We start from the raw sequence: 19,832 nt of genomic DNA, 5'->3' as shown, positions 1-19,832 counted from the left end.
TTATTATTGCTCATGCATGGGTTTCCTGAGTATTTTTTGGATCTTGGCTGAACTCACTTATGTATCTGTAGCCAATTGGCAGGCTGGTTGGTCTGGGAAGAAGACCCATCTCCACAGAGAAGACTCATCTCTACTCCACAAGGTTTCTCATCCTCCAGCTGCTCTCCTGAGCTTGCTCTATGGCAAAGGCAGGAGTCTCAAGGTGGAGAGTGGAAAGGGACAGGGCCTCTTGAGGCCTGGTTTGAGAAGGAACATAGCATCACCTTTGCCACATTCTGTTGGAAGACCTACCCAGATTCAAGGGTGGAGTCAGAGAGTACACCTCATGATGGAAAGAGTTGTGAAGTCCCATTGGAAAGCACATGACTACTGAGAGGCCATCAATGAAGTCCACCTTCTGCATATCTAAGGGTGACTAAAATGATGCTAAGGAATTCATGAAAATATTTTATTTGAGCCTCAAAATAATCTTATAAGGCAAATTTTATTAACATTCCCCAGATGAAGAAATGGAGGCCCAGAGAGTGTTAAAACTTGCCTGAGATCTATGAATATTTTCTGATGAAGCCAGGATTCAAACACAAGGGTCCCAGGCCTGAGCACCAACCCACTGTGCGATTCTTTCCAGCCTGGGCACTCTGGGAGAGAGAGAGCATAAAATATAGCCACATCCTGCAAGGCACTTGAAGGCCTGCTGGAGATACATAGCTTAAGTCCACAACAAATCAGTGACAGTACATGTCACTGACCCATACTTAAGAAATGCACTTTAAATAGTATTGGGGATGTGTAATATACAACAAAGTATCAGTTAGCAATACATCATATCACTAATCTATACTTGATAATTATCCAACACAAAGTGAAGACAAAGGGAACCAAGACAGGAAGAGACTGAATAGAGCCTCCAGGAGTATGGATACTTACAGCCAAAGGAGAGGGTTTTCTGATACAGCATCCCCTGAATTCCTTATAAAAAGTGCTTATAGAAAAATTCTGTTTCTTTAGAATTACACTTAATATTCCTAACAGATGACTGTAGCATTTGATTCAGCTGCAATCAATAGGAAACCTAATAATGACATTACTCAAGTAGAGTTTTGTTTTTTTGGTTTTGTCTTGTACAATAAGGAGTGTGGGGAAAAATAGCCCACAGCTTCACGGTAGTCAGATGACATCATCAAGGAAACAGGGTTCTTTCTGTCTTTGTTCTCTGCCATCCTGTGAACATATCCTTATTCTCAGGGTCTCATGGTGCCAGGATGGCTGCTATGCCCATGAGTATTCTTGTGCATTCCCAAAGAAGAAAAAGGGGGAGGCAGGAAGCCCAAGGAGAGCATTCCTGCACATCCTACTTTTAAAACACTTTCCCATAGCTTCCACCCTGTCACACCCTCCTTACTCTCTTTGGCCAGAACTCAAGTCATGCATAGCTGCAAGGGAAACTGGGGAAGCTAATGTTGCAGTTGTCTGATTCCCTGCTGTGGGAAAAGAGAAAGAAAGCTATTTTCTCCTCTACCTTCAACCACCATAACAAGGATGCCACACTGGTCCTAAGAAATTGTGGGGAAGTCACTAGGTAATATATGGGGGATTGTGGAAGATGAGGGCTATTTTAGTAAATTCATACAGATCCATGTCAGAGTTGATCCCCAATCTTTGTGGATAAGGATGCTCTTCTCTTACTGGCACAGGGAGAGGCCCTAGATCAGGGGACATTATCTTCTTAGGTAAGAAAGGTGGAAGGTCAGAAAGCTCTTCTTGCATCTTTCTCAAGGGCCTCCAGCAAAAAGTAACTGATACACCAAAGGGACATATTTTGAGTTGGCCTCTCCTGAACTGCTTTAGGGCAGGTGACCGGCATAGTAGGACTGCCATCAATAGTACCAGAGGGTGCTGAATGCTGTTTCAGACTTGTTGAGTGTGAGCTGAGCATTGAGCCCTCAAACAGAAAATAAAAACCAGCATCCAGTTTCCGGAGAAAGGTCAGAATTTGAATTATAGGTGTGATACAAAGAGGAGAGGGCTGGCAATTTTATCCTCAGTCTGAAAAGACCACATATGCTCAGTCTCTCCAAAGAATAAGTATACATTGAAAGCAGTGCTATGCAGTGACACGGGTCTGATATCACCTGGCTTCTGCCAGAGAGGGAGCACTACCCATTCACGCTCTCAAGTGGTCAGTGTCCTGGTGAAGAGCAACAGAGACTAGAATTGAGCAAGTGTTTTCCAGGCAACCTCTAAAGTTCAGACTAGCTGTAAGTGGACACAGCAGCTATTAACTGCTGTGAAATCTTAAGAAGGCAAATGTATTCATGTGATCTCCTTTCATTGCAAGCTTGAGAAACTCAGCTGAACTTGGCTTAAAACTGGCTTCAATAAAATCAATTTATTGGTTCATGAAAGAACAGGGCTTGTTTGGTTTCAGGCACGGCTGGATTCAGGGTCCAAGACCTCAGGACCCTGTCTCTCTGTAGTCAATCCTCATCTCTCTCTTCATTTGGGACTCTTTCCTAATATTGGACTCATTCTCTCTTTTACACATGCTTTTCCCCATGCATCTGGAAAAGGGAACAGGAAGCAATTTTAATCTAAATTATCTTTATAGCTTGTGATCCCAAAATGAGGGAAGGCCCTATTTTCTCACTAAGCACCTAAATAGCAAATCTGGACATAATCTGATTGAGCCTTCTAGGGTTCCCTGCCTATCCCAAGCCATGAGGATGGATTATTCTGATTGAGTAGACTATGTCACATGCTGACTTCTCTGGGAAATTGGGAGATTCTGAAAAAAAAAAAGAAAAAAGAAAGCAGTTCTTTCAACAGAAGAAGTCCTTTCTTACAAGCCCTGTTGCAAACAAACTTTAATTTAATAACCAGATCCCTGTTACTGGTTAGCAGATTCAGACACAGGGAACTTTTTGATAACTGTGAAGATCTGTTTGACTCATTACCCTGTTGCCCACTTGCCCGTTTAACTAGTAAACAGCCTTTTTACCTTTCAGACACACTCCAGGCAGAGAAAGCAGATGGAGCCTCAGACCAGTCCATCCCAAGGCTGGGTGTTTTCCGTAACCAGATTCTGCCCTGGTTGCCTTATATTTACATCTGCTTTAGATTATATTTGGCTCCGCCCCCATGCCTTCCTGAGCTACATCTTGGATTCCTATTCCATATGCTGTTTCTTCAGGGCCTTGAATATTACTTTATTCTACTCTGATACAACCCCTTTCCCAGTTCCCATGACTGGGTCTCCATCTTAAATGGCTACCTAGTGCTAGCTACCCCTGCATCCTGCTCTGCTCACTTGTCAACCCTTCTTCCTGTCCCCCACTGCTTGGACCACCCCTGAGCCATCTCTGAAGGCTGGTTCAGTTCCCCAGTTATGATAGTTGCTAACATCCCTAACAACTCTTCCTTAGTCTCTAAACATACAGGGAAACCAGAGCACATGGAACAACAATCTTGCAAGTACCCACACTGTGTTTATTGCTTGTAAACATTCCATCTTCTCTACAGAACCATGCAGAAGTGGGAAGAGCGCCAACTCCCCGGCTTCTAGATCACACTTTATCACCTGGGTTTTTAAAGAGCTTAGGCTGCTGGATATCAAGGCATCAGATCCCTTATAAAATAGATCATTCCCTTTCTGCCTGAGCTGCTTTTTTCCATTGAGTTCAGGCCTTGCTATGCAGTACTTACCACTTGGCCCTTCTATTTCCCCTGTATCTCTTTCCAAGTTCTTAGACATAGAAATGTCTTTCCCTTCCCTCAGGAAAAAACAAAGAAGTCATGCACACAAATGCATACAAATAGACTCTCTTAGGTCTGCCCCATTAATTTCCCAAACATGCCCAGACATGAACTCCAGCAGAAGAATAGATGTGGGTTCAGGTTGAAATCTCTGCCACAAGAAGAGGCATGTTACTGGAAAACTGTTTCCCAATCTGGGTCTACATTACCAGAACCCTTTTGGTTTGTATACTGGATACTGCTCCCACACCTCTTCCTCTCCTCTCAGCTCCGTCTTCTACTGCAGCCACTGCTCTAGGTGTATGTGTGTGTGGGGGGGAAGGGGGTCGTGTAGTCTTTGTCCAGCTTTACACAAGTGCAATCTAATTGTGTCTTACTTGGGACTCCACCACATACCTGTTGCTTTCTGTCCCAGGACTTCTCCATGTCCAGTGCATGCAATATGCCCACAGGAAATTGCCTGGTATGTGCACATTACAATCCAGATGTCAGAGGGGAGCTAATGACCTGGGACCACCCTCGACCAACAGATGACGGAAGCAATGGATGCATAGTGCCTGCCTTGGTCTTCCAGAAAGCACTATTGAGATGCCATGTACAGGGCTCCTCAAAGGGGTCCAGAAGCTATCTGCAGTAGTGGCCAAACCAATAGCTCTTCCCTCCTTCCCTGTCTCACAGCTGTCCTTGTGCCTCAGTCTTCCTCTGTGCTATCACTTTTCAAATAAAATATCTCAGGCTCTGAGGTCAGGGAAGCCCAAGTTAAGCAAGTATACCAGGGTTTGTTGGCAATTGTCTAACAGTGCCAAAGAGACCTAGTTTCAAATTCTGTCTAACTGTGTGACCATGGACAAATTACTCAGCTACCTTGACAATTAATGGACCTCATTGTGCCTATCCAAATATCAAACTAGATAGCCTGGATGAGGGGCCCTGCAGGTGCCTGACACAGGGCTTCCCTCAGTCTAGAGTCATCCTCTACTTCGTTTTATTCTCACTCAATGTCCTGATACAAATAAGAGCCATATATATATTTACCAGTAGTAGCACACATACATGGATGCATATGTAAATATCCATTGAACAATTTAAAATAGTGTGCTTTAAATAAATTATATTGTCATATTTTTCCAAAGGTAAAAATTGGCGGGGGGACTAGGTTTGTGATGGAGTGATAGAGTGCTTGCTTAGTGTATATGAATCCCTGGGTTCAATCCTCAGCACCACTGAAGGAAGGAAAAAAGGAAGAAAGGAAGGAAGGAAGGAAGGAAGGAAGGAAGGAAGGAAGGAAGGAAGGAAGGAAGGAAGGAAGGAAGGAAGGAAAAAATTTTGTGGATGTAGTAAATATTCCCTGAAAGGAAAGAATACATCCTTGTTTTGGATGATGCACTTCATGCAGATCCCAAATGGGATGAGGAAATGCATTCTTATTTCTATCAGAGCAGAAATGCCTTCCTTTCACAAATTTTAAGCTAAATGACCTTCTTGTCCTCTCTGAATGTTTATTTGCTTATTTATATATATTTATTATATACACATATATATGTATGTATATATGTTTGACAAAGTGGGTAAGATAGTAACCATGGTTGTTTCCCAATAAAGGAATTAAATTCTGAACTAAGGAAAACACACTTAAGTCCCTGGGGTTAAATCAGGATAGCAGTGTAGCTGCTCGGGCTGTTATCAATTGTAACTGTGCCCCAGCAGACACCCACAGGAAGCTCTAAGCATACTATCACCCATAATACAGAGGGTCAGAACAGACTTGAACATACAGGCTCAGTCATATGCAATGCTAATGACAATCTACCAGAGAATAACAATTCTTAAACTTTTTACAGATGATGATGATGATTACTATTATTTGGGGGTTTTGTTTGTTTTAGTTTTGGTACTGCAGATTGGATGAAGGGATGATTTACCATTGAGCTATATCCCCAGCCCTTTTATTAAGTTTTGAGATTAGGGTCTCACTAAATTGCTGAGGCTGGCCTCGAACTTGCAATCTTCTTGCTTTAGCCTCTCAAGTCTCTGCAATTACAGGCATGTACCCCTGCGCCTGACTAATGGCAGATTTTTAAAGAATATGGTGCAAAGGGAACATTTCATTTGTGTATTTCTTGGGTGCTTTTAAGAATATATCAATGGGGCTGGGGTGCAGCTCAGTGGTAGAGTGCTTGCCTTACATACACAGGGCCCTGGGTTTGCTCTTCAGTAACACAAATATAAATCAACAGAAAAAAAAAAAGACCGGTATTTGTATTTTTTAAAAACAGTGGGAAGAATATGGATGGAGGCTATGTATATCTGTATTTTTCTGTATTTTCTAAATTTCAAAAGAAAAACTTGCCAACAAATTATTTTTAAAATTGCTTCAAAATTATTTTTAAATTATTTCAAGACACAAAAGTGCACCAGAATTTTTTCTTTTAATCTCCTAAGTTTCATGAGTATTCTAGACCCTTTCCAGGATATACAAGTCTTAGGTCAAGAGCTCGTGTGTGTGTGTGTGTGTGTGTGTGTGTTTGTGAGTTTGTGTGTTTTGCTGGAAATTGAGCTTGTACATGTTAGGCAAGCTCTATACCACTGAACCACACCCCAGCTTTCTGGTCAAAAACACTAAAGGAAAGAGCCATTTATTTTCCTACTCATCATTCTCTTCCATTTTTCACCCCCAGACTTTGCCACATGCTTCAACTCACACTATACTATCTCTTACATTTTTAAAAATATTTTTATTAGTTATTAATGTACCTTTATTTATTTATTTGTTTATATGTGATGCTGAGAATTGAACCCAGTGCCTCACACATGCTAGACAATTGCTCTACCACTGAGCCACAACCCCAGCCCCTACATTTTGTTTTATATTTATGCACGGTATTCCTTAATTTACCTAACACTATTTATTAAGCAACATCTCCTGTTTGTCTGTATTGTGCTAGTTTGGGGAGATAAAAAGATGGAACACATGTGTTCCCAGTCTTCAATACTTTTTGGCCACATGAGCATGGCCAATTTCTCATTGAGTCTTAGTTTCAGTTGGTTATAATAATAACAACAACTTTTGAAGGGTTGAAAAATTTTTTCTGAAACAAGCTTAATATTGCATGTAGCACATGGGAAGTGCTCAATTTCACAAAAAGAAGTAGAGATCAAAATCCAGGTGGTTTCTCACTAGATGTGTGGGGGAGGAAGGGGCAAGCTCTTTCCTTTTTGAGAGTCCCTGTTTCCTCTGTAAAATGGGGCAGTAACTTTGTCAAACTTAGTGGGTTGGGATGAGGATTAAATGAAATAAAGAATGTAAAGACTGGTCATATCATGCTATGGTTTGAATGAGTACCACAAAGTTCGTGTGTTGGAAACTTAATTCCTGCTGCAGTTCAAATATGTTTTCCCCCTCTGAAACTTGATATTTGATTGTCATTGTGATAGTGTTGGAGGTGAGGCTTCATGGTGGTATTTCATGAGGGCAGAGTCTTCATTGCATGAACTGGTATCTTTCTTGAAGGAATGGGTGAGCTATTGCAGGAGCCTGGACTCCCTTTTCTCTCTTCCACAAGCACCCCCTTGCCTTTCTGCCTTCTGCCATGTGTTTAAGCTGCAGGAGGCCTCCCCAGGAGCCTCACACCATGCTCTTGAACTTCCCAGCCTCTAGGACTATGAGCCAAAAACAACTTTTATAGATTGCCTAATATCAAGTATTTAAATAGAGTAACAGCAACAGAAAACAAACTAAGACAATCCCAAAGCAACAGTGTTGAGAGGCAGAAACTTTAAGGGGTGAAGAGGTAGGTCATGAAGGTTCTGCCCTCACAAATGGAATGATGTTGTTATTGTAGATATAGTACATAGGTTACAGCTGAAGTCACAGGTACAAGTGAGACTTCCTGGCAATAGGGTGTAGAATGAGAATTAAATAGAGCTAAGTATGGAACCTTGGGTAACAGCCCTATTTAAGCCACAAACAGAAGAAAAGTCTGCTGCAACAGGATAGAGAAAGGGAGGATGTAGGAGTGAGGAAAAAATCAAGAGAAGGTGGTGTTAGGGAAGAGCAAGTTTCAAGGAGGAGGAAACCATTGGCAAAATTGAATGTGGAGAGATGTCAACTAAGTCAAGGACTGAAGATCACACATTGCATTTGGCAACTGGTCAGTCACCTTGACTTTAGCAGGTGTGATTTTGATGGAGTGCATGGAAAGCAGAGTGGTGGGTTAAGAAGTCCACAGGGTAGGGGGAGTGGGTCACTGTGTAGACCATGCGCTCTAGGGCTTTGCTTATGAAATAAAGGAGAAAGAATGCTATAGATTGAGTTAATTGCAGGTCGGGGTAACTGGGTTTTCCTTAGGGAGGCCAATGCTCTAAGAAGTTCAGATCCTATTGCAAGAGCCAATTATTGGTGATAAAGCTTGAAACACAGGAGGAAAAAAAAGCATTAATTAATAGAACTAGCACTGGAAATATCTTCCTGCTATAAGATACAGCAAATCTTTGGTGCAAAGACAAAATAAATGGATCAGTCAATGAAGGATGAGCAAAAGTGACAGCTTATTTCTTCTTTATGCCTAATACTATGACCAGCACAATACTTTTAAATGGCATTCATTTGATAAATAATTGTTTGTTCTTTTTGACTTGGTCTCTATAAGAATGGCACTGAGTCCATCTGATAAACACTAAACTGAGTTAATCCATCAATGGTGGAATGAGAAGTTGCAGAGTGAAGGAAAACAGAAGAGAGGGTGTTTATAGGAGTTGCCAGTGTGAGTTATGAGGTTGCTAGAACACTTCACAGTGCAAACACTTATCAAGTGACTGCTGAAGATGTTTCATGTCAAGTCTTGACTGCCAGTCTACCAGCTTCTATTCTCACCATCTTTCCATTTCAATATCAAACAGACTGGGGCAGAGAGGATAGAAGAGAACAGGATCTCATGGTGCAGGAGCAGAAGGTGTCACCAGCTCATCTCAGCTCTTTCTGTCTGCTTCCCTTACCAACTAGAATGGCAATTTCTTGAGAACCACCACCAAGTCCTTGCATGTGGTAAGGAGGCGCTTGGAGTTTGTGGGGAAACTGTAGGATGGGTCACATGATGGACAAACAGCAATGGAGGCTCAGTGTGTAAAATCTGTTCTAGCCGATGTTGAAGCAGAGAAGTACAAAGCTCAGTCCTTGTCTGAAGGCACTCACCATGCAAGTGAGAAACAGAAAATGCATTCCAGAAGTGGACCATGATGGTTTCAGCCTCGTGCCAAATGAGGGAACCCAGGGACATGCATGAACAATGACCAACAGGAGGGTAGCCTAGAAATGGCAGAAGAAACAAACGACATGGGTTATTTGCTTAGGTTATGAGCATCCAAGGGCAAAAGCTGCATTCATAGAACATATTTCCAAATCCTGATAAAACTATGCAAATAAATCACTAGACACTAGAGAGATCAAGCCATGGTCTGTCAAGATGAGTTGGCTGGAGGGTAGTGACTATGGCAAGAGCTGAGACAAGTAGAGGAAGTCCATCATGAGGAGGGTTTCAGGTTACTGACATGTACACTCAGGAGACCCATAGGGCCCTCCAAAGACCCACAATGTGCTTGCTACCAGCCCTTGGTGCCTGCAACACAGAAGCACCAGCATGCCAACCATGTTCTCTGGAGATATAGCATCCACAGCTGGGCAGGTAAGGGGTGATGGTCCCTTCCCCCTTGCTCCTCCTTGCCAAAGCCACTGGGGAAACTGAAACATGGATAGACAGGAGGAGGGAAGCTTTGAACCAGAGCAAGATTCAAAGTTCATGGGCTTCGCCTTTCAAATCTGCAGATTTCTACAATCTGTTGATGAGGGATAGAAAAGGGGGTTAGCATAGAACTGTGGAAAGTACTATTTAGGAGGAAAACCAAATCCATTTCACCTTTGTGCCCCCAATATGTTGATATTTCCCAAATAACCACTTAGATATCAGCAATGATATGTACATTAATACACATATCCAGGCATGTGTGCATATGAACAATAAATCAAGGAGTCAATTAATATTTGCATAGGATAAAAATAGCTTCACTCACAAGGGGACATTTGTTGTCCCCTGCACGCATTGAACCAGGTGTCTAACCTATTAGTCCATTTTTCCCTTCGCAAGAAATACCACATTATCCTCATTTCTCAGATAAGAAGACTAAAACTTCAAGATGTTTAATAGCCCAAGTTATGCAATTTGCAGGTGACAAGTAGTGCTTCCCTCTTAACCTCCTCTTACTGCTTATCCTAAACCAGGTTTCATTAAACCATTCTCTTGCTTTTTAACCATCTCATTCTATGAATGTTTAAACTTCATTCCAGAGAAGTTAAAGGACTTCACCAGAAGTCATGTGATTATTTAGTAACAGAGAAAGAAATTGTAACATGAAATGGTCTTCTAACCTTTGCTACAGGGCTTATAATAAGCCTATTAAAAGAAAGAAGATGGGGGGAGAAGGAGGAGGAGAAAACATTGCAAACTTTCCTACCAACATATTATTGCACTTTTGTTTAGAACAGCAATTGTCATTATCTTAAGTGATTGCAGCACAAGAGAGGTGACGGGCTTTGGCTGTGCTCTTTTCTTACCCAGCCTGAGGAACAGAGGAATCCTGTAGAATTCTAACCTTCCTGGGAAGGTCAAAGACATTGTTACCCTTTCTACCACCAGCTCTGTAAAAACAGGTGCATGCTGTCAGTTTGCACAATGCCCAGCACACAAGTTCAATAAATGTGTGCTGATTAGATAGTCAATATAAATCAATATGCCCTGGACAAAAGAAATATGTTCTTTTCCCCCCTTTACATTGTAAGTAAACAGATTTGCTACTAATAAACAGATTTGCTTTGGTTTTCCTCCTCCCAACTCATTTCTGTGCAACTTTTATTTGCATCTCTGGTTTAGACACAAATGGTGTCATCCATCATCTCTTCTGAGCTAACCACCATGACATCATGACCTATGATAGACTCCAAGGCCTGGTCTGGTAGGCTGATCTCTCTCCATTTGTGTATTATTTTTTCCTTTGAGTTAGTTGAGGCTGTTGTGGTTTGTAATATAGCTCATACTCTGGGATCTGGCTCCCAGACTCTCTGTACCCCCAGTGAGGGACGAAGGGCAAGACTCTGCAGGCCCCTTCCCTGCTGACAGATGGTGCCAGAAGGCCTGTGTGGAAACTCATGAAATGAAGTGGGAGTTTTCTCTCCCCACTTCCATTAAATTCTAACCCTATGGCCCCTCACCCACATCACAAAGCCTAGCCATGTCCCGTAGGCAGTCTCTGCCAGCCAGGCCAGGTCTGATCCTGCTCTCTGAAGGTCTGAATGGGGAGTTCTAGAAGGAAATACAGCTCTCATTCCAAAGTTGTTTCATCTTCATAGGGGGAAAAAAAATTTTTTTTTTCAGAGAAAGGTAAATGCAGCTAATCTGAGAAATCTTGGTTGATTATTTACTGTTACTTAACCTTCAAAAGATTCCACTGCACAAGGGGAGGGCAGGCGTTTATACAGTTCATAGCCCAAGTAACTGCTCTTTCCATGGACAATGAGCTATGCTCAGCCAGTTAGCCTGGGCTTATATGCAAAGAGGCCACCTTTGCAGCCCTCTCCACCTCCCAGAATACCTTCCTGTGACTGCTCATAGCAGCTGACTTGCTAATGAAGTGGAAGGTATCAGATTTCCCATGATTCCTGAATTATTGATGCACTACTATACAAATTAGATTTTCCTGTGCACCTGATTATCCTTAGCTAATCTTGATAGCATGTAAGTGATGCTGTTAATGTTGTTTTAAAATATGGTTCTAAGGTTTCAGAGCATCATTTTTCTAGTACTTGAGTTTTCAGGCCAAATCTTTGTTCAAAAATAAGAACTATTCTTAGAATTATTATTATTATTACTATCTGCAGCAATCATTCAAAACATGTAAATTCAGCCTACAAAATAGATAATAACACCTTGTAGAAGTACATGTTAAGGGTGTCATGTCACAGGATACAAGGAACACTGTCCATCTCTCGTGGGGTCCTTAAAAATTATAGTAAGTAGGGACTGGGGTCGTGGCTTAGCAATAGAGCACTCGTCTAGCACATGCGAGGCCCTGGGTTTGATCCTCAGCACCACAAAAAATAAATAAATAAATAGATAGATAGATAGACAGATAGATAAATAAAGGTATTGTGTTCAACTACAACATATAGTAAGTAAAAGTAGAATGGTTTTGTTCCAGAAGAGGCAAAAGCAAAATGCATAAGGTAAACAGACTCAACCAAACATGAAAAACAACAATACACACTTCATTATTGCTATATCAGAGCAACTGGCTACAAATAGCAACTGACTACAAATCATAGAGGCACAGCTAATGGCTAAAGCAAATCAATGGTTGATTCTCACACATAAATAACACTGTAGTTACACAGTCATGAGACACTCCTCTCTTTTTTTTCTCTTCTGCTATCTTTAATCACATGACTCTAGGTGGTTGCTGAAACCCCAGTAACCCCATCCATGTCCCAGGAAAAAAGAGAAAGGAAAATAAGGACAAAAAAGAGTGTCTTAGCCTATTTCCCAGAATCCCTGCACATAGATTTGCCAGATTTGGCAAATAAAAATACAAATATATTACATGAGAGATTCATATGTATATTTAGAATCAAAAATTATTCACTGTTTACCAAAATTCAAGTTCAATTCGGTGCCTTATATTTTCTCTGGCAAGCCTGACCACCCAAAAATATCTCCTTAGGTTTCCTTAGCCATCCCTACCATAAGGGAGCTGGAAATGCTGTCTTTTAGCCAGGCACATCGCCACTTTGGAGTTGTTTTATGGAGGAGAAAAGAAGCAGAGTGAATATTGAGTAGGAAGCCAACAGCCTGTGGGAGCCAAGGTGAGTCTGGGAAAGGGAGTCAGAGCCTCATTCGTCCCCCACATCCTCTGAAGAATCCCTTGCCTGCATCAGCCCCTTATGGCCTCCGAAAGTTCATGGCCTTTATGTCTTTGCTCTAGATACAAAGTAAAGATTCAGATTTCCAATAAACATACAAGAAGTGATGTATGTAGGTGACCTTTGTCTTCTTTATAAAGGTCAGATAAAAACCAGTCTCAGTGGCACATGCCTGCAATCCCAGTGACTCTGGAGGCTGAGGCAGGAGGACTGTAAGTTCTAGGCCAGCCTCAGTAAATATGCTAGACCCTGTCTCAAAATAAAAAACTTACAAAAGGGCTGGGGATGTAGTTCAGTGGTAGAGCACTTGCCTAACACGTGCAAGGCCCTGAGTTTAATCCTCACCCAAAGAGGGGACAGGACAGATGATAATAATACTGCCACCTCTCAAAATATTTTTGGAATTTAGATCTGGAAGAAGCAGACATCTTCCCTTACGAGGTATACAGGAAGTTGGGGCAGGGCTAAGGATGCCTTAGCCATTTGTCATCTCTGAGTAGAAATTTTCAGCAACTTCCACTCTGCATCCCACTAACACCATTCCTCCCCAGAACCTTCTCCCATCGTTGTAGGAACACAGATTCTCTTGTGAGGTGTCAACAGCTCTGGCCAGTGGACCCAGGACATACAAGAAACAGCCGGGTATGAAAACTGTCCTGCAGCAGCTCAATGGCCTCTCCTGACAGTCATCTGTGGCCCCGTCCTTCTGCCCTTGTACACCATGTGGTGTATCCTAAAGCAAAGGTGGGGAATGCTGGGGAGAACAGACCTGAATTGAAATTCTCTCTGTCCTTCCCTTGAAAAATTCAAACTTGGGTCCCTTTTGCCTATTTGTGATTGCTCACAGTCCCTACCCAATATAAACCAGGTTTTCATGCTTGCCTTGGGCTCTCACGTGGGTGGCCTGGGTCTCTACTTCCAAATGTCACTCAACCTCCAATCCATTCTTAGGTCTTTTCTGTGGGTTAACTATGGGGTCCAACTTTCAAAAGTAAGTGTTGTTTTTTCTTTTTTTCCCCCTGAGATTATGCTTTAACATCTCGGTCTGTGTGGTTCTCCAGCCTTCCCTGATGGCTGTGGGGCAGACACCAGTGAGCAAGTGCTGTCAATAAGCATGTAACAGACCTCCGGCCTGCACTCCAGCCACCTTCATTCCTGGTTGGTCATGTGCTCTCTTGCTATTTATACTGCTTTGGGTCAGCTACTTGATACTTAATAAAATTTGCCTCCAAGCTGCCCTGCAGGGAAAATGATCTATCTGGGCACAACACTGTTCCAACTTCACAACCTCTGACCATTGCCCAATGTCCTCTGGAAAGGTTGCAGGGCTCGAGTGAGGGGAAGGTCCGTGCTACTTCCTGGCATTTAACGGCACCAAGTACTTTAGTGTAAATATAATTATAGCCCTTGCTTTTGGGAGGCCTTTGCAGCCAACCTCTCCCACATGGGATCAACCGTAGACGGCGTGAGCCATGTGGAGATTCGGCCTCTGCTCAAGGTCAGTACAGACGGGGTCTGCCAGCCATGATTTTACCAACCTTTCAGTTATTTCAGAAAACAAGAAGAGAACGTAACACAGGCAAGAGTGGATCTATGGGATGGAAATAATGAGCCATTTATAACCCAAAACGAGACTGCCAGGAAAAACACGCAAAAAGGACATTTTATCAGAGGCCTTTGCTGCCTAAGACTAGTGGGCCACAAGGTACTGAGTGTTCGGCTCACCGGGCCAAGAGCTACAGTAAGGTGGCCTGTCCCTCCTGTCAGCCTGATCAAGTGGCCTTAACCACCTGGTGGCGAAGAGCTTTTGTGCAGTCTGAGTGTGAGCAGGGTGGCCTTCTCACATTTTTGATAGAGACGCGGAGTCGCGTTGTGACACTTCACAAGTACATACAGCTTACGCAATTCCAGGAGCACCAGGGTCTGCCCATCAGTGGTTTGTCCCCAACGTGCAGCTTATATAATGTGCCATCACATCATATAATGTGAAAGAATGTTCAGGCTCTGAACTTGGCCCTGGCTGCTGCGCAGTGCTTTGTCCCAAAGGTGTGTGGAATGGCTTGGCTGTCAGCACCTGCTGGAGAGATAGACAGAAGTGCCACAGGCTGATCCTCTTGTGGCACCAGTGCAGAGGAGGCTGGTGACAGGTCCCAGATGGCCATGGCCTACCCTGAAGCACCCTGCAGGGAGGAAGAACGGAGACTGTCACGCTAAGGCAGAGTGGGCCAGAAGCCTGAACAGAGGCCCCTTTGAAGGGTAACCAACACAAAGCAGACTTCCTCAAAGTTCCAGCCACAGCAGGAATGCTGTCTGTGGTTTGGGCAAAGGTCTTTTGTCTGTTGACTGGAAATTTGGCACTGTGCTGTCCTCCTAGGGCTTACCTGGAGCGAAGTTATAAAGTAGGTCAAGTGTGTTCGGTGCTCTCTCACCTCCAGTCTCTGCCCTACTGCCCGCCTCCCTGCTGGGCTCTGTTTGCACCCAGGCTCCCATGCGCTCCACATAGCTCTGAGCACCTGCTCCATACCAGGTGCCGTGCCAAGTGCTAGGCACCCAGCAGGGCTTTCTCAACACCTGGTGGCCCCCTGTGGAGCACTGGGCTAGTCCTCCCTGGGCCTCCTCTCCTGTCACTCTCAGCCCCACCATGTCCCCCAACTACCTCTCCGTCCAGTCACCACCTATGGATACTTTGCCTCTCAACCTTGGAGGTGGGACGGTTTCTTTATAGTTCTCATCATAGTAAACTCACAGATTGTCTTTATAAAAGGATTGCTCTTGGCGCTCAGGGATTCCTCTCAAGAATCTCTGCACATTGAAAAGTGATGGTGTGGAAAACCCACACGTTCCATAGAGTGGAGCAAGGCACCCGTTGGAAAATTCAAGGCAGGAGGGGACAGGAACGTACCATATTGTCTGAACAGAGTTTTTGCAATGCCACCAGGTAAACAAGTTGCCCTTTCACCTCTTCACTTATTGGTGAGGAATGTGGTCATGGTTGAGTGGACAAATTCTGGAGCTGGACTACCTGGGTTCAAATCCCATCTATGCAAATAGTGACCTAAGAAAGCTACTTGATCTTTGCTCCTTGTTTTGCTCATATGACAAGAGAGATGGTAGAAACAATCTAAGTGCATCCCACAGAATGGTGTGGGGATTACCATAAATTATTATGTATGAAATCTTTGTAATACTGGCATGCATAGTAAGCACTCTATAAATATTAAAGTTCATTTTTCATGAAGCCAACTCAATGCTTTCTACTTTGCAGTCAGATTTTTGTGATAGTCATATTCAAAAGAGGCAACTTGTTATTCAGATTACAATTTCCTCATCTGCAAAATAGGAAGTAGTGAGTGAAGGAGGATGTGGGAGCAGAGGATCAGTCAGGTGACCACATTCTGGTCTATGATCTCCACTAGCTCCGTGACCTTGAGCAACTAGCTGAACCTCTCTTCATCCCAGAGATTGAATTTGGTCTGCCTCTCCCAGACTCAGGCCATTCGAATGACACTTGCAGACTCTTTGCCATGTCCCTGTTCCACATCTTCTATACAGCTACTTACTTAATACTTTCCTTTAGATAATCTTTAAATCTTTTTGGTAACCTCAAAGTAAGCAGTAATATTCATGTACACAAGGGCTTGATATGCTAGGTCTAGATTTTTCTAATGCATGTTAAAATAAATGCCTAATGAAATTTTAAGCTGTTTATATTCAAATCATCTTTCATGCCATCAATGATGTTTACACACTATTTTAGGAAACTCTGGTTTAAATGTTTGCTGTGAATCCAGCCAGCTCTAAAATCCTCTCTGTACTGTTACATAATTTTCATGTGGCTATTTAACTTTGAATGTGTTTCTTATTCTGTTTCTCTCTCTCTCTCTCTCTCTCTCTCTCTCTCTCTCTCTCTCTCTCTTTCTCTCTCGCTCTCTCTTTCTTGCACTCTCGAGGGCATAGATCGTGGCTTCTAATTCTTTAGGCTCATAGCAGAGTAGTTTATAAGTCATTTAATTTTAAATTATAAATACAGCATAATTATATACACGTGTGTGTATGAGTGTGTGTGTGTGTGTGTGTGTGTGTGTGTGGTGATATATCACCCACTGACCCCTAGACCCAAACCTAAATGCACATCTCTTTGCACATGAGTGTTGCTGTTTTCCTGGGGTGGTAGTTCACTAAATGAGGGGAAGCCATGAGTGGGCACTCAGGAAATGTTGCTTTCCTTGACTTCCTCCCCTTTCCTGTGCCCCTTTGTTGGTGAAAATTTTTTTGTCCATATGAAAAGCAAGCCTACTTCCTAAAGAATGTGTAGCCCAAGTTATTGTGGGGCCAGAATAACTGTCCTCAACCCTAAAAGAAATTCCATTCCCAGATCCAGAAAGGATCTAAGAAAGGAAGGAATTAAATTTCTAAATATCCAAGAGGTCTGGAGAAATTGTCTGGTAATTTACTCAGAGCTCATCAGCAAAAATGTACGGCACACCGTAGTCTCATGACACCATTCTGGGTTCACAGCCTGAACCCCTTCTCAATCAACCAGGGTTTGTTCAGTGACTTCCTGAGTGATTTTTGTGCCAATAACCTTGGAAGACCCAGTTCTGAATAAGATCATCAGACTGGGAAGAGACTTCTAGAAGATTGTGAGCGTCCCAGAAGCAAGGAGTATGTCTTCCTCATCTTTGCACCGCCCAGGGCTTAGCAAAAGCTCACACCTGTAGCAGGTAGGCATTAAATATCTGGGCTGTAAATGAATGAATGAGTAACTCCAATCTAGCATTTAAGGAGCTTACAATCTGAAAAGAGAGGTGGCATAGGCCAAGAAAGGGTTAATTAACCGTGCACTTGACATTGCAAGAGATAACACAGGCCAATAGAAACATTAATAGAAAGGTTAAATAAAGTTCCCACTGTCATGAACCCTCCCCCAGAGTACCCAGGGTTGATTCAGTGGCAGGTCTCACAAAAGAATGTGTGTTGGCTGCTCTTCTGTACTTATTTTTCCAGCCATGAACCCTACATCAGAAAGGAGTTGCTAGGGTGCTGTCATGTGACTGGTTTCCAAAGCCCACTGATTTTATTGGCTGCTGGGAGTGAGCAGGGTATTATTTAATGTAAATAAATCAGTGGGTGTTTATCCTTCTTAACATGCTTCTGACATCCTCAGGCAAAAGGAGAAAGGCAGCAATGACTCTGTAAGAGCTATGGAATTGCAATATAGGAGAGAAGCTGGAGGCTTTTAATTAATGATTCTGTAGGCTTTCAGGCAGGGTGCCCCTCAACATCAAAAGGCCTTTGCTATGACTTCCTGGGCAGAGGCGCAGCTCCCTAGGTTTCCAAACTGCTGGCACAAAAACAGCAGTTTAAATCAATGTTCTCTATTATTCATTAGATACCAGAATAGTCTTCCCAAATATACACTTAACTGAAAGATGCCTTCTTCCATGGAGTTTTGAACCATTTTTAGTTCATGAAATCAGACCAGATATTTCAGTATGTTCTTTTGAGCACTGACTGATACCACCAGCAGCAAACCCTACATAATTGGAGAGAATGATATTACCATTAATTTTTTAAAAATGATTTATGTACCCGGCCAATAAAAATTTCAAACAGTGCCAAACAGTTACAGAGTAGAAGTAAATTTCTATCGATCTCTGGAATCTTCTTCATAGAGGTATTCACTGTTGTGTTTCTTGGGCATCCATCTAGAAATATCCAATGTATGTGCAACCATATTTGCATGTCCACACCCTTCCATATGCTCTTATGTTCCTTAGCAAAACTTAGCACACATTGAGGGGTTTCCTGCAAATCTATGCAACTGCAGTATAATATAAATGTCCTATAATTTACCCAGCCCCTCCTGATAGACATAATGTGGCTTCCAAATTTTTACTCCCACACACATATTTTTTGCACATATATATGAATAGAACTATGGAATGGATTTCTAAAAGTAGAAAGGCAGAGTCAAAGGACATGTGCATATATGGATGCTGTTAGATGTGGCCAAATGGTGACACTAAACTTTTCATGAGAATTCTCAAAAGTAAAGTGTTCATGCCAGAAACAAAGTGAAGACGGTGTTTTATTTTAAACTTGACTACCTCAGTCAAGCTAGCAGCAAATTTATCTATGAAACTCATTTGCCAATGTCTTGTCCACCTAACACACACACACACACACACACACAAACACTGCTATAAAACAATTCAAAATATACTGTGACAACAGCTTACTAAATGAGGAACTTTCCAGAAGTTTCTTACCACTAAATTGCGTGAGTGCCTGTTGCAACAGGGTTAGCTTACCAACGCCACACTCTCCACTCTGTCCTTTCTGTGTTTACTACCCTTTTGTGGTCCTGTTCAGTTTACACCACTGCCTTATTTTTCTTTTGTAACCAAAGGTCAGTTTGTGACCCTGCCCCCCACTCCCCTCCTTCCCCCAGCCTCCACAGGTGGCCAGTTCTTCCCACCTTGGTTTCCCCCACAGAAGCCTTGGAGTGTTAGCTCAGGCTGGTGAGAAGGCCCAGGCACACAGGAACTTTGACAGAGTTTGCTGTTACCTGTGGGGGTAAGCTGGTAAACAGAGAGCCTTGTGTTCACTCTTGAACTGCCACCTCCCTTACTGGTTTCTTCTATTGAAAAAAAAAAAAGAAAAAGTGGATACCCAGAACATTCTCCAGTTTCCATAGTGTTTACCCAACACACTCTGCTACAATCCCCCCGCCCCCTCCTGGCTTCTTTCCTATTTGCCTTCGTAACATGAGAAACAGGGCCGAGGCTTGATGTTTGTTTTGTAACCAGCTGTAACCATTTTCTTCTCTCTCCTCTGACTACAAACACATTACCTTCCTGGTAACCCTTGAAAATCGGACTTCTGGCCAAGTTGAGATTGAATGAAGTCATTTTGGTTCCATTGGTGACAGTCAGTTAAATAACTCTTCTGCTTACAATCAGAATAGGTTGCAAGTGGGAGAAGATGGCGGAAGCTCCCCTTACAATACATTTTGATTCCAATGAATTCATGAAATAATGTCTGTAAAATGAATAATCAAGAAGCTTCCTTTTTTTTTTTTTTTTTTTTTTTTTTTTTTTTTTTTTTTTTT

At 42.6% G+C, this 19,832-nt stretch overlaps 3 long non-coding RNA genes across 5 annotated transcripts; 1 reads left to right on the top strand and 2 right to left on the bottom strand.

Moving 5' to 3' along the window:
• Positions 1–2,370: 2,370 nt before the first annotated feature.
• On the bottom strand, positions 2,371–5,684 carry LOC125617089. The gene is made up of 2 exons (XR_007347924.1): positions 2,999–5,684; positions 2,371–2,561 (listed from the first exon to the last, which is right to left on the bottom strand). It is a non-coding gene; the product is annotated as an uncharacterized LOC125617089 (long non-coding RNA).
• Positions 5,685–8,294: 2,610 nt separating this feature from the next.
• On the bottom strand, positions 8,295–19,444 carry LOC125617087. 3 transcript variants are annotated; one of them, XR_007347920.1, is made up of 3 exons: positions 19,290–19,444; positions 14,613–18,254; positions 8,295–9,058 (listed from the first exon to the last, which is right to left on the bottom strand). It is a non-coding gene; the product is annotated as an uncharacterized LOC125617087 (long non-coding RNA). The 3 variants fall into 3 exon arrangements; XR_007347921.1 differs by having other exon boundaries at positions 19,200–19,440; XR_007347922.1 differs by lacking the exon at positions 19,290–19,444 and adding an exon at positions 18,991–19,098.
• Positions 8,672–16,418, top strand: LOC125617088. The gene is made up of 3 exons (XR_007347923.1): positions 8,672–8,797; positions 12,520–12,661; positions 13,291–16,418. It is a non-coding gene; the product is annotated as an uncharacterized LOC125617088 (long non-coding RNA).
• Positions 19,445–19,832: the final 388 nt, after the last annotated feature.

The sequence above is a fragment of the Marmota marmota genome, unplaced genomic scaffold, assembly GCF_001458135.2.
Source record: "Marmota marmota marmota unplaced genomic scaffold, marMar, whole genome shotgun sequence".
NCBI lineage: Eukaryota > Metazoa > Chordata > Mammalia > Rodentia > Sciuridae > Marmota > Marmota marmota.
The sequence above is the reverse complement of the archived record's forward strand: the minus strand, read 5'-3'. Positions and strand labels throughout refer to the sequence as shown.